Source organism: Siniperca chuatsi, linkage group LG11 (assembly GCF_020085105.1).
Source record: "Siniperca chuatsi isolate FFG_IHB_CAS linkage group LG11, ASM2008510v1, whole genome shotgun sequence".
NCBI lineage: Eukaryota > Metazoa > Chordata > Actinopteri > Centrarchiformes > Sinipercidae > Siniperca > Siniperca chuatsi.
Window position 1 is genome coordinate 18,751,461 of NC_058052.1, and position 18,646 is coordinate 18,770,106.

Genomic DNA, 18,646 nt, shown 5'->3' on the forward strand with positions numbered 1-18,646 from the left:
TTTTTTCTTATCCAAATTGAGGGTCTAAGCATAGAGGGTGTCATATGCTGTACAGAGTGTAAAGCCCCTTGAGGCTAATTTGTGATAAGTAATATTGGACTATATGAATAAATCTGACATGACTTCAGGCTGCAATAGCCTCTGCAGTAGTGCATGAAGTTGATGGTTGTGCAGATGTTGCTATTGAATTAAAATTTTTCACATCTAGTGTCAGGCAGTATTATTATTATTATTATTTAACTGTACTGAGTGGTGAAGACCTTGAGAAAATACTTTTTGTATGAGTGAGAGCATTGTGAGAGTTACCATTTTTGCCAGAGAGTTCATACATTTGTCAAGCAAGCAGTGGATAGTGTAGAAAGTATATTTTCCTGTGATTTGCCCCAATCTATGCAGTAAACTCCACTGATCTAGTACTCCAGTAGATTAGAACAAACTATTATTTGATACAGGTCTGGTGTCATGTCTGAGGCAGAGAGGTCTGCTGATCGTCCTGCTGATGGGAGAAGACGTACATGGTCTCTGTCATCCTGTAGCTGTAATGTGTTGTGGTAGAGGGTGGTGGGATCTCAACAACACAGCAGAACTTACAGAATAAACTTACAGAAAGAGCCTATTCATGTGAAGACTGTGATATATGACCATTATATTATATTAGTCATATAGTAGTTTCTTCTTTCACCTATTCTTTGAATACAGAATAGACTCATTTACCACTGTCACAGACCACCATACATCTGAGCTCGTTGAAAATTAAAATTAACATGCTCAATGAGACCACCCCCCCAACTAAGGATGAAAGTTAAAATTACTCTTAAAATTAAATTAAAAAAGGAACAAAATTAAAAGCATGGATGTGATCTATAGTATTTAATTGGAAGATATTTCTCCACTGTCCGGCTACAAGGATAAGAGAAACCAGTCTATTTGTTATAACAGTGGTCAGCTGTCTAGCCATCCTATAAATTATCAGTAATGACAAATTGACAATAGTGGCTGTGCAGATTTTCTAATTAATTCCACAGAGAGAGAAGTTTTTTACTTCTGCTCCCTCCACAAAGTGAAGGAACAGATGGTGAAACATTGGATTTTTTTACACAGCATCAAGTCTCTGCAGTGCTCCTTTAAATAGGATAAAGTTCAACTTAATTTCCTTACAGACTTTGAGTTAATGAGGTAAAAGGTTACAGCTCCACAGGGCCATACATACAATCCTCCAAATGTCTTTGCAGACCCCTGTAAGTTTTTCCATAATTGACATTTACAGCAGATGTATTTTTATTTCTATAAACCCAGAAGTGATTGTAAATGCATTCCAAAACCATGCTTGTTTTACACACTTTGGTGAACTATTTATCTTTAATGTTCTACATGACAGAAGAAAAATATAACTAGGGACCATAATGAACATTCTTCTTTGTTTTTGTTTTTAAAGCCTCTGATCTGAAAATGTCTTTCCTTTGGCGTCAGTTGAACAAAAAATAAACTTGCACGCTTGAATTTGTCTGTGCAATAGAAATGAATGGGAAACGGAGTGAATATTTACATACCATAAATGTAATTTGACCATGCCTTTAGTTCAGACAGAGCACTGAAGTCGCGTACAAACAAAATATCCTATGAATAAGCAATAAGTCAACGAGTGAATGTCATTATCCAACATGGCAATCCCTCATACTTTTCCACACTTTACTATAAAATTACTTAAGCCTGGTTTATGCTTGATGCAGCATCCCTGGCGCAAGGGTCCGCGGGCCAAAAATGACGTCATTGCACCTTTCGCATAGAGCCGCAAGCTGTCGCGGCGCTAGGTCGTGCACCTCTGAATGTTTGTAGGCTCCCCAGGCACGCGGTTCACTTTAATTTCAACATGGACGCCAAAGGTAGACTGACCGAGCAGGTTCACCTCTACAAACACCTATACCACCTTTTTTTGAGAAGCCACAGAGACAGCCAAACACCTCGCAATTCATGGAGAGAGATCACCACCACCACACTGTCAAAAGATAAGTAATTTTGTAGGAAAATGTGGATAATTACATTCTTGACAATGACATTCTTCCGGTAACACTCCTTGACTTCCTCTCGCAGCTCTTCGGAGGCCCGCGCCACCGTGTCTTGCGCGTGTATCAACAAAGCTATATCTTTTGCCAGTGTGGCAGACCTGTGAGCATGCACAGAGGTGTTTGTTCGTTGCAGTATTCTCTGACATGCCAGGGGGCATACAAACAAAATACCCTGTAAATAAGCAAGAAGTTAACGACTGCTCCCAGAGCAATGTCATTATCCAACACAGCGATCCCTCATACTTTTCCACACTTTCTTAGAAAATTACTCGTCTTTTGCACCAGTGTGGTGGTGATCTCTCTTCATGAACTGAGAGTCATTTGGCTGTCCCTGTGGTCTCTCAAAAAAGGGTGGTAGAGGTGTTTGTAGAGACAAACCTGCTCGGCCGGTCTACCTTCAGCATTCATGTTAAAATGAAAGCGCCCCAGGCCTGGAGTCCTTGTTACAAAAATTCTGGGGTGCACGACAAAGCATTATATGGAATATAATGGGATCTATAGCTGAACTCATGCTCATTGCTAATTTGGTTATCTTTATAATAGGAGAGGAGGCCTGGCTTGCATAGAACAACATGTGTTTCTGTACATTTTAGTTGTAGAATATTTCCCTTGTATCAAGATACTATTAGTTCTTACTGTATGTTCATCTGAGTATGTTTGAGCTACATCTTGGATGAGGAGAGCTTGATAGCATTCAAGGGAAATTGCAATATGCTGTTGCTACACATAGGTTAGGTACATTATAGTTTAGAATACTTCCCTTGCATCCAGATACTGTTAGTATCCTGCCACATCTTCATCTGAGGCTAGCCAGGATGTTGCCTGAGCCTGACTCAGATGAGAAGGGCTTTGCTAGCATTCAAGGGAAATTGCAACATACTCAATGCATAGATTTAGGATGGCGAATGATTTTGTTTTGGGGGATTAGCTCTCTCAGCAGAATTCTTAAGCTGTGAGCTAAGCTCTGATTCATTGAAAGCTCCCTCAAACAGCAGAGCCAACTCTAACTGTATAACTATTTGCTATTAATGTTGTGTAAAATTCCTTGACCTAAGTGTCTCTGACTGAAATAGATTACTTTGGCTGCTTGGGGGCAGCAGAACAAACTGTAAACACAAGATTGACATATTTTATTACCTTATAAATTTGTTGTGGCAAATGTGTTAGCAAAACAAGTTACCTATATACCCATCTAGTTCATTTGGAAACATGTCTCAGGCGACCTGATAAATGTAAGTCCAATATTCCCTCTCCTTTCAACTCTGTTTTGGGTTCCACCAGCACCTGAAAAGATTTTGTGCTCTAGCTGCTAAATTTTCCATTAGTTCACCATCTATGGTTGCTAACTTTGTCTGTCTGCCGTTTGGTGCTGCTTAGGTAGAGAACAGTGGGTTTTCACATTTCTTTTGCTGACAACAGTTGCCTGCTGTGCTGGAAATGAAGAGGACGGTGAAAGTGAACCAAAACAGCAAAGTTGCAGACCTTAAAACCAAAACAACGAGATGAAATATGTTGCGTAGAGCTGAAGGGAACTGCAGAGTTGGGTGATAATTCTCTCAGAGTTGGTCACTATGAGTGACACCTTCACATTACATGTTTGATCCATCCATAATATTGCTTAGTGCAGCTTTATCACCAGTTTGATTTCTTGCTTTCTTCTGTGGGTTGAGAAAACTCTACTCTGCTTTGTCTTATAAAGCGACAACAAGCATAATGCCAACCAGTAGAATGTTCTTGAGGCTTTGACCCCACAAATCAAGCCTGTTCTCAAGATCAAGTTGTAGTCAGTCGCACGTTCTGCAAACAAAGCAATATCAACAATCAGCATTGTCTGTTTTGTGTAGTTGTATGAATTGGCTAATTAAAACGGACTGTAATATTGATTTGTCTGCTCAGCTGGACGTCTCCTGTGTTTTCTTGCACAGCTGCTGCTTCATCAACCTGCAGTAGCAGATTGTTTTACTTTCTCTACCATGCTATGATTAGAGAAGAAGTTGATACCATGCATGTTAGCACTGAAACAAAGCTCACGGTTATATCCCAGCTAGGAATATCAGTGTGGCTTTAGTTCTGGTTATTCAGTCATAAGATGATTATGACTCCAATTTGGCCATAACAACTGAATTTCAAAATCTTACAGTTTGTATCTGCATTTTCCTCCCTCTGATAGTGTCACTCTTATACACCTGTAAAACAGAGCTTACTGTATACACTCAGTGTTCTCCTCTCTTTAGATGTAGAGCCACTTTCATGTTGAATTTACTGTAGATCCAAAGGCTGTGGTTTTTCTATTGGCTGAATCTCAAATGGCTGGTTGTATCTTGGCTGCACATAAATTCTCGCAGCCATTCCAGGCTCAGTTAATCGTGCTCGCCCATCTGCTTTGATGTCCTTTCTCTGGTAATGAGTGTGACATCGCTGTACATGAGCATGACAGTAAGCAGCTCCCAGTAGTTTTTTAAATGAAGTGAGGAGTATGAGTCTTAATGAGAGATCATGGTGGTACATGTCAGGACCTTCATGCACTGGGCATATGTGGTTTGTCTTGTGATGCATGTTATGAAGCTGACTGGCTTTATTCCATTGTTATTGGGCTTCTGCTGGCAGCTACAAATTGGTGCATGTGTGTGCATCCCTAACCTTCAATTCTTGTGGGAATTAGATGTTTCTACAAGGACAGAAATCTTAAGAATTTCCTCCATAAAAGATATGTGTCAGCTCTTGATTTTAAAAAAAGGAACAAGTTAGTGATTGAAACGTGCTCATGAGAATAGTAAAGCAAATATACAGTATGCATGATGCAGAGCAGTGCTATGACTAGTGCCCGTGGCAGGATAAATGCAAGCCTGGCTGCAGCCCCAACTGGCTCATGCACAATTTCAGAGGCTGTCTTTCTGTAATATTCTTTGTTTGTTTGTGCTTGGACATGGACAGCTGTCTCACTTCTCTAGAGTAAGATTCACATCCACAGACACGGCCAGTCTCCTTGTCCGTGTCATGATTCATATCATCATAAGTTGGTTTGGTGACTCAGAGGAACAACAGCTAAATCATAAGCATGCAAGTATGTTTCTACATTTTAATCTCTTTGGGGGGATGTTTTGTTGTAAACGCACAGTCCATGAAGGTCAAATACTAGTGGGAGCACACAAAGTATTTGTAATAACCAGTTAAATTAATTTTATTTATTTTGAAGTACTTCTAAAAATAAATCGAGGGCTCTTTGTGGGGGCCTTTTTGGTAGTACATAACATAACTAATGACATGATGCTTCGCTGACTTGCAGAGAAATAGTTCTGAAAAATATTGTTCTATTCTAATGGACCTATAATTTAGCTTGTCCAAGACTGATTTGAGTATTTCATCTTTTCTCTCTTTTTTGCTCCGTAGCTGTTAGGTAGCATTGTTCATTTCACACTTGTTACATAAAATAAAACACATCTTAAGTGCAGGACTGAAATTAACAAAACAACCTTTTCTACCCTGCCTGACTGCCCTCCCCACAGGAGGGGAGATCTCTGATTACAAGGTGTCATAGTTAATACACTTCACTCACTTTTAAGTTATAAGAAAAATCATTTGGCTACAAAGTGAAGTCTTGACTTGTAGTAATTACCTGTCAAGTGTTGACAGGTAATTGCTACAAGTCAAAAAACCCAGATGTAACCATGCTTCTCCAGCCCTGAAATGAAATGATTTTCCCTAATCTCAGCTAAGGCACAAAGAGTCTTATGAGAGGTAAACATTCCGTGTTACAGCTTTGTTTTGGCTTGGTTGTACACCAAATTGTTTACACTCTCCTTTTAGGATGTGGGATGATGGTTTCAAGTGTACACAGCATTAGAAGAAATGGGTTTAAGTGGGGAAGAGGAGTAATTTTTTTCCAGAAAGCTAATGCATCATGTCCATTCAGAGAGGTCCAGCTGGTACTTTGACAGAAAAAAAACATGTCAAAAGGAATGAAAACTTGAAACCTTGGTAATGTTTAAGTACAGGCTGTTCAGACAGTCATAACAATGCAATATAACTCAGTTTCTTCCTTTCCTCTGACCATGACAGCTTTACCAAAGAGAAATGAGGGAAGCAAGACTAAATGTGATTGAATGGCTGAATGTTGCTGGTTCACTGACTCATCTCAGTGAAAAACTCTGTTAAAGGCCTCAACGTGGTGTGTGGAAGAAGTTACTGGGCCCCTTCTTGGGGAATGAGGAAATCTGTCGTGTTTCTTTGTCTACTTGCTGTGTTTAAGAAGCCACTGTTGTCACGCAGCAGTGGCACCAATCATTACTCCCACCCTGTCTGGGGTGTGGGTGGATGGATGTGCTGATCTGTCTGTCCCCTGCTCCTCCCTGACAGTTGGGACTGCTGCTGCTACAGTTCATTGCACTCACATACAGCTGTTTGAGCATGATGGTGGGAGGAAAAGAGCTTTACACGATTTTGACATCTTTCCAAAATTTCTTCAAGCAACGGTTTCTGATTCTGTGAAAAAAAATACAGACAAAACTAACATAGGTCATTAATTTTATTAGAATATTAGACATTTACTGTAAAAAATGCACTTGTCATGTCTTTTTCACCTTTTAGGAAGTATTGTATAGCTTCTGTTATCACTTTTGAGACAGTGCTTCCCTCTAGTGGATAGGAAATTATATGAATGAATGAAATAAATGACTGCTAAATGATACTTTTAAATAGTAATTGTATGACATAATTTAATATTATTCCAAATACAATTATTTAAAATTATTTCATTTTCAAAATGTTAATGAGGAGGTTTCTATTCTATTCACCGATTGAGGTTATAGCTATGCTTAATCGGTTGTTGTTATTTTAAACTGATTTGTGTGTGATTATTCACATGAAATTTTACTCTATTTAACCCGTCATATTAACAGGTGACAGAGACAGGAAATGACAGGGGGACGGTATTTGCTGTAGCACCTCTGGGCCTTGTAGTGGTCATTTCCTCTTTTGACCTAAGGAGGGCACTCTCTGTACATGCTGCCTGCTGAACCTGGTGGAGGTGGGCTGATGTGGTGGTGTGCTGTCTGAGCTGTCAGCACTCATTAGTGCTGTCTCATTAAAGTGATGTCAGTGGCACTCCATTAGCAGTGAAATGAACAGCTGCCCTGCCTCGAGGCTAAGTCAGCAAATGAACTTTGATGGTCAGGAAGGTCTGCAGGTTAACCAGCTATAAGCAGGAACAGAGAACAAACTTGTATTTGTTTTGTTTTTCTCAAATGATCTGCAAAGCTGTTTAAGGTCAAATTATACAGTATGGTATATTTAGGGTCATTAAGATAATCTATAACCCCAGATTTAAGTAATTTTACTCTTAAAATAAAGTGAGATTTGATAGGACGAAGTTGCACTCACATATTGTACTCTTAGTGCTTGACTAACTCAAGAACATTCTAGCTGCCGTCTGTTTTTTCTGCTTTTAACTTTCCATCTAATCAGCACAGCAGTAAAACACCTTTATGTATGAGTTTTTCAAGCAGGATGACATAATATTCAGAGGGATACATGACAGTATTTAAAGCTCTAAGCAAGATGTAGGACATTATTTCCTGTAAAGTAAACACATATTATCAGCTTAAATCAAAGTGTAATGCTGTACTAGAAAAGATCATCCCATCCCTCTAATCATGATGCTGTAGGTTCGATAATTAGTTGACATGAATTCTGGATATTGAAGTTAAAGTTTCTCAAACTGTTACCACTCTCTGCCATGTGGGGGCACCAGTGTGTGAAGTTGCCCCATTTGACTTTGACATCTAGGATTTTAGTGTAAGTCAAAATGTAATGTAAAATGGTTTTAAAAAGAATGTTGATATGGTACTAATTCCTTTCCCGAGATTGAAACGTGGCATTATATGTGATTTTAGCAAACCCCTCGCAATTGACACAGAAAACATTTGATCTTTTGGAATGTCTCAAACACTGAAGGCCAGCCACACTCTCTCTTTTACACACAGCTCTTTAACCACCATCCCCTTCCTCTCCCTTAGCTCCTTGTGACCCAACACATGCTACATGTCAGGCAGCCACTCAGATAGACCAGGATCTGACTGGTATTTGGGGTCAAAACCACGATATCCCCCATTTGCCTTCCTCCATTCATGGCCTATTTAACGTACCGCCGATGGCAGTAAAGAGATAGCTGGGCTTTTATACCTTCTGACTGGATATATTAGCAGGTAATGTCCTTAAAGAGGATTAGCGGATGGAAAGGAGAAGGAGAAGGAAAGTGGCTGAAAGCGCCGTAGGGATGGCATGGTAGTAAATAGGCAGGTGATAGCAGGGAGGACAGGAGAGCTTATGCTGCCTTGTGCTGCCTCTGGCTATGGATAGGGGATTAGCAGCCGTTGTGGATTCTCTGGTATCCTGGAGCATGTTGAGTCATAGCTGTTTTATTGTTTGCATATAAAAATATTAGTCAAAAGATGTTAGATGTTATTTGCCCCATTATATTGAGCGGCCCTCTCTTTTAAATGCACACAATTAGGAAAATTAGTTGTCAAGGTCAATAAGTGGTTTATGCAACACTGGTTGCATCTCATGGTTAACGTTTCCTTCTGATCCCATGTAGTCAGTCAGTTAAGAATGTGCCGTGGGTCGAGGTCAAGAGTCCCAACAAACCAAACAAATCATCTTGTTTACTGTTTTCAGTAGTTAACCTGCTTTCTACTCATTCACATTCTTGAACAGGCATTGCGACCTTTGAGGGTGACCTTTTAAGGAAGTGAATGTATGTGTGTACATATGATATAGAAATTATGAAGTAGGATGTAGGACAACAAGTAGTGTTGTCACGATACCAAAATTATGACTTTGATACGATACCTGTCTAAATATCTCGATACTGATACTGAAATGATACCATGGCAAAAACCTAAAACATCAAGAAAAGTAATGGAAAAATATATTATGACAGAAGGCCCTGCACACTATAGTGTACTAAAGTAGCCTGAACTCAAATGATTCCTACACCTCCTTGGCAGAGGTCTGCGCTCTACTGTGCATTTTCTACTAATAGAAATAATTATTGACAAAAATGCACATGCCATGACAACCATTAACAGTACTGATTGAGTATAAACTGATAATTTATAACTGGTGTTGTTGATCTGCATACTTGTGAACCCCTGATGTTTAGCAGCTTGTAAGTCATGGTAAACTTAATGTTACCAGTGTGAATGTTGCGTTTGCATATGGAGATGTTTGCCACATTGGTAAGTTAGCTAAAAAGCTAAAGCCAAATTAAACAGTTATCATTGCCCTTAATTGCCTTGTCAAACTTCAATGGTGAAAAAAGTTTGCTTGTCACAAACTTGTACTTGCAGCCATGTCTCTCATTCTGTTATCATGAAAGCTGCACCATACATATGAGAGAAAGTGGAAGCAGAGTGCTGCACTGACAAACTGCCCCGCTGTCGCACATCTCATAGGAAATACGGCTCTTATTAAAACACTGTCATTCTTAAAGTACTACTACTACTAATAAAATGGGGTATAGTACTGTTTTTAACGGTAGGGTATTGCAATACTTTTCTACTATCGGTATACCATGCAACACTAATGACAAGGGATGAAGCAAGACACAGACAAAAAAAGGAAAAAGAGAAAAGGTGAATGATTAAGTAATAAAAATAGAGTCACTCAGTAACAGCATAGCACACTCTCTTGCAAGGTCTTAGGGGTATTGGACTATTGGTAATACTAATTTGTCTATTGTATTTATCTAATGTTATTTGTAAACAAAAATAAAATTTGTATGGATACTGTTTTTCTGGTTTGTGACTGGTGGACTTTTCCAGCCCAATATCAATAGGATTAACATCCATATTGGACGATTCTGCGCCATATTACGTCCAATACCAATGTTCAGAGCCAAAGCAGGAAGTGTGAGGTGGAATAGTAAGGATGTGAGTGGAGGATGGACTTCCCGTCCGTCATAGACTTGCAATTAATGTTTGAGTTTTTGTTAACCATAAGCATAATCTTTTCTTAGACCTTAAAGATGAAAGACACTTTTGAATGAGCTTCTTAGTCCAATCTGCTCCTCCCTTCCTCCACCATTCTAACTGCCATATGACTAATGCCCTAGGCCCGAGACCTTGGCTCGGCCCAGCTAAGCTGTTTTGGGGGGATTTGATCATGCATAGATGACATTAAGTTAGAATGGGTCACTGCAGAATCTCCTTTAGCCACAGTCTCCTGGAAAGGAGTCAAGTGGAGGGCAAGCACCTGGGCTAGCTGACCTTTACCTGGAGAGAGGAAACGGAGAGTGATCCGGGGGGGCTGCGAGACCCAGTTTGTCAAGAGTTGGTTTCAAAATTTCAGGGAAGAGTAAGTGAAGCATTTAGCATTGCATGAATTGCTGTCACCAAAACTGGAATGGTATTATTCCTAATCACTCTCTGTTCCATTTCCTTATCCACCTTAACTTCTCTGAGTGTGTGCGTGTCACACATCAATACTGCCTCATGGTCACTCAAGTTTCTAAAGTGTGAGACTTTACTCTCTCCAGGCGAGGTATGTACAAAATCTAGTCCGTGCCAAGACATCCCTGTGACCATCTCTGCTATCAGCAGCACCAAGGATATGAAAGGAGCATTGTGTGCTGCTTCACGCTCCATGGCCAATTGACTTCTTTTCCCATTAATCAAATGCCCTGTTTACCTAATCTTTCATAGCATTTCAAAACCATTAAAACCAAGAGGATTATCCTAGTATTTCTGACGGTGTTTCTTTACCTCAGGAACAGGTGCCCCGATAACACTCCCTCTTTTGCTCCCTCTCCTGCTCCTTTTTCATCCATTACTCTCTTTAGTCTTTCCCCCTTTATCACTTTCTTTTTCCTATTTTCACTTTCTTTCCCTTTCTCAACTTTCCTGTCTCTCCAAGGATTGCAAAGTACAACCTCTCCATCTCACCAATGGACAACTCTACCCCACTCTGAAATTATTGTCCGATTAAAGCAGATTAAGCAGATGGAAAGGGAGTCAATCTGAAATTGGGTTTAATTCTGTACTTATCTGAATTCTTGACTGCTTTCATAGTGTACACTTTTGTGTCTTTGAGCAGGAAGTTGCTGTGGGTTAGAGGGGCTACATTTCAGAGAGTGTGTCTTACTGTAGAGCTAAAAGAGGAAATTGTGAATTGAATTGCACTTAAAACCCTCTTTGTAAAACTAGACGTAGCAAACTCGCATGCCAGAACAGTCTGTTATGCCCTGTAGCTGTGGGAGCATTCTTTAATTTGCTTCAACCAGCAGACAACAGCACATTAGATCATGGAAGTGGCCAGAATTTGATTACTGTCAAAGACCTGCAATTAACTTTCATGTTTTCATTAACCGTAACCATGATCTTTCCCTAACCTTAATCATACAATAGTTGTACAGTTACACAGACATTGTAGGAAGCAAGAATTTTGAAAATGTTGGCATTGGATGTAAGAAAAACAATGTCTTGAATGTATTGCAGGTTTTCATAGAATTGTCCAATATTGACGTTCTTGACTGGTGATAGGGTTGCTTTATTGGGTTGTTAGAGTTCTTTGGCGTCCCACATATTATCTGAATGAAATATATATTTAACTTGAAAGTCTTCAAATTTGGCACTTAGAAAAATTAAGAGCATATGATATCTTTTAATAGACCAAATATAAAATCCCGTTAAAATATCAGTATTTATCACTACTGAAGACTGTATAGTCTTATGAAGTGCAAGTTGTGTGTATAAGTATGCTTGCACACACACACACGCACAAGTGAGTCAGTCATGCTGAGTGAGTGACTGCTGATGATGCTGAGGGTTAATCTGTATTTAGTTGGTCCATCCGGATGCCTTAGAGGCCATCTTATTAAAGGAAATGAGACGTTGTGAGGCCTTTTTCAACAGACAGTTACTGAGCTCTGCATGCATTCCTTCATGTCTCCTGCATAGTGGACAGGAACAGCACTGTCCACAGTGGGTCCTGACAGAACAAAGCTAGACAAAAAGGCCCTTGTGCTGTTACACATGTTAGAGAGGACATGCCGGTGTGTCAATCCAATGCAATTTTGAAAGTTTATCTCTAAACAGAACGTGACCACTGCAGATGGCTGAAGTTCTGAGCTATTTGGATCAAGATAGCTGAAGAATCTAGAACCGTAATGCTTTAAAAGATTGCCCAACCCCTCCGGTTACAGGGCAGAGGTTAAAAAAATAGGGACTTGTTGAAATAGACTAATAACGTCTTATTCGGGTCATTTTTTGGCTTGCCAAGGAGTTGACTGTACGTTTAGATGAAAGGGTTTAATTGGAAATGATAACCTGCTGACAGAGGGGATCTGTCAGCCCACAAGCCCTGTCTGTCTGTCTGCCAGTACTGCAACAATATCCACAGGGAGATTGGCAGATAGAAGTTGCTGTCAACACCCTCAAGCTCAGGGTTGTTCCAGTATAAGCCCTGCACTTGTGTTTGCTTCAGCTAGGGTACGTGGCACTATTGCTGGCTGTGTGCAAGTACACACAGCTAAACTTGCACACACAACAAGCATGGAGTTCATGTACACACACAAACAATTTTTGATAATTTACAAGCTAAGGATAAAAGGATAAAGACACAAGGGAGATGAGCATCACCGAAAGCAGGACTCAAATGCTTTCAGACCATCAGAGCAGTTCAACAAGATCCAGGACATCAAAGCCACTTAAATATTTTTCATTCTTGGGGCCACAAAATGCAGGATGATATGACAGACACACAATAGGCCCACAGTTTCCTCTTGGCCCCTGCAGTAGTGTTGACATGAGTAGAAATTAAGTTATCACCCCTTTTTAAAGTCCAGACGGCTGTCAGACAAGGCCCAGTGGCACGGGGGAAGATTTGATGGTTCTAGCAGAGGGCTACTTTACATGGAAAGCTTTGTCTCACATCTCCTTCTCCACTAGTACTGCACTGCATCTCATACCTGCTTCCTACATGTTTATCGGGAATGTCTTATAGTTGACTGATGTTTTGAATAAACCTAGTGGTCAGGCATGTGTTTCAATTTGCGGAACACAAGAATATTTAGTTGCTGCATGAGTTGATAATACTGTATGTGACCACCCTTTATTTATTGTTTTCCAATACATTTCATATAACCAATATTTGTAACTGATTGTTTATTGTTATGGTGATGCCTTCAACATCCTCCCTCTTCCCCTTCCTTATAGTTTGAATGTGCTGCCCTCTTGTCACCCTCAGTAAGTTTTCCTCCTTGATCACCTAACTTACTCACCAGCCTGTGTGTCTGCATTTGAGTCCTGCTTATTGTTGGCAGTTACAGGCGTGGTAACAGTATAATCGGTCTGAAAATAGACCCAACAGAGCCCGTATTTTGCATATAGATGGTGACCGAATTGAATCCAGGTAGCCTTGTCAAACCTCACTCCAGGTCCTGTAACTGCTACCTTCTGATCCCCTCATTTCAGTTCCTACTAGAGCTTCGTTGGAGTGTCCTAGCACTTCACCTCTCGGCCCTCTGCCAGTGTCCTTGTAGCCCAGTTCCACTCAGCTTCTTTAGTAATTTTACCTGGTGTCTAAGCACCCCAATGTCTCAGATACCTGAGCTCAGCCTCAAGACCCCCAGTCCCCAATCTGTTTGAGAGCCATCCAAGCCACCTTGGTTTATCATCTTCTTGGGTTCATGTTGACCCCGAACCCCCAGATGTGGTTGTCCGCCAGCAACTGGCTTATTCAGGTTCAGTCATACAGAATGGCACATCTGTTTGTGGCGCTCTTCACCATTGCTAATACCAGCAACCCTGGCTGCTGTGCACCTGTGTTTGTCCAGGAACACTGGTCTGACCCAGCAGATACTGGATTATTGGGTCCATCTGGACTGTCCATGGATTTCTACCCTGTGGTTCCTTTAAAAAGCTTGGTGACACAAACTTCCAAGTTTTGAAAGGGCTGTGCTCTGCCAACAAAGTGACAAAGCATAGTGCTTTTTGCAAAAGCAGTCACCTTTGATGTGTTGCTCCTGTGTATTTCCATTTAGAAAAATATGCTGGCAAGTTGGAAATATTACATGTGAGTGAACACAACCCAAATCAAAATTCCCATATCTTTGTACCTCATGAAAGGGTTCATGAGGATGTAGAACCATGTAGGCCTACTGTAAATGTAGCTACTATAGCTAGCAAACTAGTACATCATGACCATGAATGCTGTGCCTTTATCAGATCACTCTGGTCTTTAAATTAAAGGTGGTAAATTGGTGCAATAAGCAGATGACTACCCACAGGTGTTCTTTCTCACACAATATCCTGTTAGTGTCAGAACTCTCAAGTGCTTTAATATTATTGTGTGTGTGGCATTCCTGGTGAGGGTGTATTATGAAACTTCCACTGAATATGAGCAAATGTTGGTATTGCATTACTGCCTGTTAATGCCCAATCATGTTCAACTGGCAACAAATACCGTCTTCTTTATTAAAAAAACTACCAGAAATGAAGCAATCACATGAGACTGTGCCAAGAGTCCTAGAGCAGTATTAATATTATACTGATACCAACCAACCTAAACAAATCACAAACGCACAGAAATCATTAAGGACACTTTCTCTTCCTGTTTTAGGGGTTTGGTTACATGTATAAAACATGTTGACCCCATCAAGGGTTTGCCCCACCCTAACTCATCCCCACAGAAACAAACGTTAAGATGTTGCTGCTTTAAAAGGGGAGTCGCTCGCCATCAGAGAGTCACCATTTAATTACGACACACAGGAAATTATCCCTAGAACGGGCCCAGTGCTGATAAGAAGTCCAAGCCCACTGGATGACAGCTCTAGAAACCTGAGAGAACTTATCACCAAAGTGGGGGGTGGGGGCCCATGACCGGGCGCCTGACAATCTGATTGGACTGTCATCCCCAGGTCATAATTAATATATTTATCAAATTAATAACTGAAAAGAAAATCTCAGCATCATTGGCGCTATTGTAAAAAGAGGCTTGCCCTGGCCCCAGAGGTGAACAGGGGGCAAATTCATGTGGCTGCTGGTTTCCCTTGTGGCTAATAAGGCTGCTGTCAGTATAATGGGGCAGAGTGGGGGCAAAGCAAGCTGCCTCTTTTGGGAGCCATGACAGATAAATTGCCTCCCCCCTGCACAGAATGAAACAGACTTTAGATGAAGAAAAGAAATATGGTACTATCTGCTGACAATTACAACCACAGTCCTTGCATATGAATATTTCTTATTGTATAGAAAGTAACACACAGTATGTACTAGGCATCACAATGTACCAAGTGATTTGTTTTTTGTTTCTAGCTTTTCATAGAAAACTGTTAACAGATGTCAAAGCATTTGTGTTTTATTCATGTAAAATTTATATATGATTTAATTGGAAGGTATACTCTCTTAGTTCAATGAAGAGATAGACAGGAAAGGTGTGAGAGAGGGGATGACATGCAGCAAAGGGCCACGAGTTGGAATCAAACCCGGGCCACTGCAGTAAGGGCTCAGGGTTAATACGTGGGGTGTGCACTCTACCAGGTCAGCTACCACTGCGCCCCCAGATTTTTCATTTTAATAAAAAAAATGTATACTGTGATGTCATAAACTGTGGCCATGTGACAATAATAGGAGATGAACATCTGTGGGTCAATGTTTTTTTTAGATTTTCTCCTCAGTGGTGTTCTTTTGTCTGTGGATTGTAAAATGTCAACACTATCTGGTCCAAAAAATCAAAAATACTTGTAGCCACACTGAGCATATTTTGTTTTAATCATTGCAAAAACAGAGAATTGCAGTAACATTTTTTGTTGCACTGGTCTGAAAATGTTTTTTGGCACAATATTAGTGTGGTTTGTCTGTATTTTTTATATCCACACATGGCCGGACTGGGATAATAATTTAGAATCAAATTTCAGCCCAGGCCAATCTCCACACATTCACAACAGACCACAGATACTGTAACCGGTTTGTTGAAATATTTTTTCTGTTTATGCCAGTAACATATCTTTTATTTTTATTACTGCAGACAAAAACTGCTTCAAAATTGTTAAAAGCAAAAGCTCATTTTCAAGAGTTAGTCAGTTGCACCTCCATAATTATAATAATTATAATCAGGAATAAATATTAATTTATCAAATTTCTGTGCACTTTGTTTTTGTTTGTTTTGCACCTGGCATTTCCTCAGAGCACTGACTGGACTTCTGTTGATCATCGTGAAGCTCAGAGTTACTGGAGACTCCATCTGACAGAAAAAAAGTATGCAGGTCTTTATTTTCATGAACATTTTATTTTCGTGAACATGTCACAAGCAAGGGATGTTTTGCAGCATTGAGCTGCACTTTCCTGCAATGATTTTCTCCTTTATAATGCGCTGCCTCTCAGCTCAACTGCGATGTACATTTTTTCACCACTGCTTGGCACGCGCACTGTCTCAATGCTACGTGCATGCAAGCAATCGTGTGTGATGACAGCCAGAGATCATACCATCAGGTTAAAAGCAGGCAGTAGAGGGGCTGATGGTCTACAGTTCTAACTGTACATCCCCTGTGTTGTTTTTGCTTTGATTTACTCATTTCATTTAGCAGGTTTAACACTGGGCCTGACACTCTGGGCCAATCAGCTGGCCAGGCCATCAGGAATTCTCCCGATAGCCAGTCTGGACCTGTATTTGCATATATATATATATCCAGGTACCAACAGTGTATAATTCACTACCAGCGATCCTTTTCACATACAAGTAGTCATGTGATCTATTGTTAATATAAAATTATTGATTATAGCCACTTTAAAGAATTTGACCATTGATGTGATTATATTTCATCAGTTATATTTGCCATATTTGCATATTTTATGTTAATATGCAATATGTTAAGTTATGTTGATACTTAATAATTTGTACATTTCATTAATATAACCTCCTAGCCTTTGTGAGAGGGTAATATTGTGTAGATTCCCCATGGGGCTGCATATTAATTCTGACCCCAGACTACTGCCATATCCTCTCTTGTGCAGGTGGAAAGCCACAGTGGGGATACTTTTATCGGCATTCCAAGGTTACAAAACAGGAAGGAGGGGAAGCCGAATTGTAAAGGTAACACAATCGGCCGCTAAAGTAGTCACAGGAGTATCAGTTTCTTTAAGCTGCGCTGAGCGCGGCACAAGATTAAGATGTGGATTACTGAACATTTACTTCATGTCACACAGATGGAGGCATTCGGTTTGTTCTATAAAGCGATACGGCACCTTGACCTTCTTGCAATGCTGTCACGTGATAAGATTTACCAAAGGGATGTGCTCATAATTTCTGTGCATTTGATTGTCACAGTTGGGATGGTGCAGCTTCTCTGTGACTGACTAAACCAAAATAAAACCAAATAATAAAGGAAGCACTATATATATATATATATATATATATATATATATATATATATATATATATATATATATATATATATATATATATAAAACATTGTAATGTAGTTCAATAAAAGATAGCATGTAGCTTGGGATTTAGCAGTATTCATCTAAAAGTCACTTCTTGGACCATTAAAGGACTACTCCTGCCCATTCACACTCAATATTTTTTTTGTATTTCCCCACAGACTGGAATTTAATCCTCTGGGGCAGACTTCACCTTTGACTCTTGTACTTGACCCTGTACCTTGAGAATGAGTTTGTGGAAGTGAGACATGCTCAGACTCTGTTATGCATCTCCGCTTGACCAATCTCAGGTTGATCTGGGAGACCCAGCTGAAGAGAGAAAGTAATAGAAGTGTGTGTGTGTGTGTGTGTGTGTGTGTGTGGGTGTGATAGAGACAGTGATTTTAATAACTGACTAGTGACACACCTTTGCAGTACACATGATATGATACACTCAAACCTCAACAGTAGATTTGATTCTGCTCTTGAAATTGAAACATTAATCTCCAATGGGCTGTCTCTGAACACAACTGTGGAATTTTAAAGAAATCAAACACACAACTGTCAATCAATAACTGGTGTGTAAGTTAAACCTGCTATGTGTCAGATGTTAATCACCTTTTGTTCTATGTACTCAGGGGTTCAACCCACTCTTCTCCGGGACCCTGCATCCACTGCTGCAAGTGAATGGGTAGCACAGGTGCACATTGGCGCACAGTTACATAGACCCCTTCCTTGTGCATTGTGTCCATTTTCTTTAGGTCCGTGTTCCATAGGGGCAACAGTATGTGTGGTTCCATCTTCCAAAAAGGCCTTTGAGATCCTACCCACTACACACCTGCCCTCGTCCTTGTGGCAAACAAATGTACAGCTTTCCACTAACCTGGGGAAAATGTGGGTGAAGATATAGAGTGAGCAAAGGAGTGAGGGTGAGTAGGGGCTCACCAACCCACCCTACAGACTTTCTTTCAGGTTCTTGCTGTAGAGAGAGGCCGGCCGGCTGTTCCAAAGCGTTTCGCCTCTGTGAGCACGCACAAGATGTCCATTCATGCCCCATGGTCCTACAACTCCCCCCCCCTTCAACTCCAGCTGAGGCAATTCAACTCGGGCCAGAAGCAGGGACCTTTAATCTAACAGAATGTAGCAGGCACCTGAACTACTTAA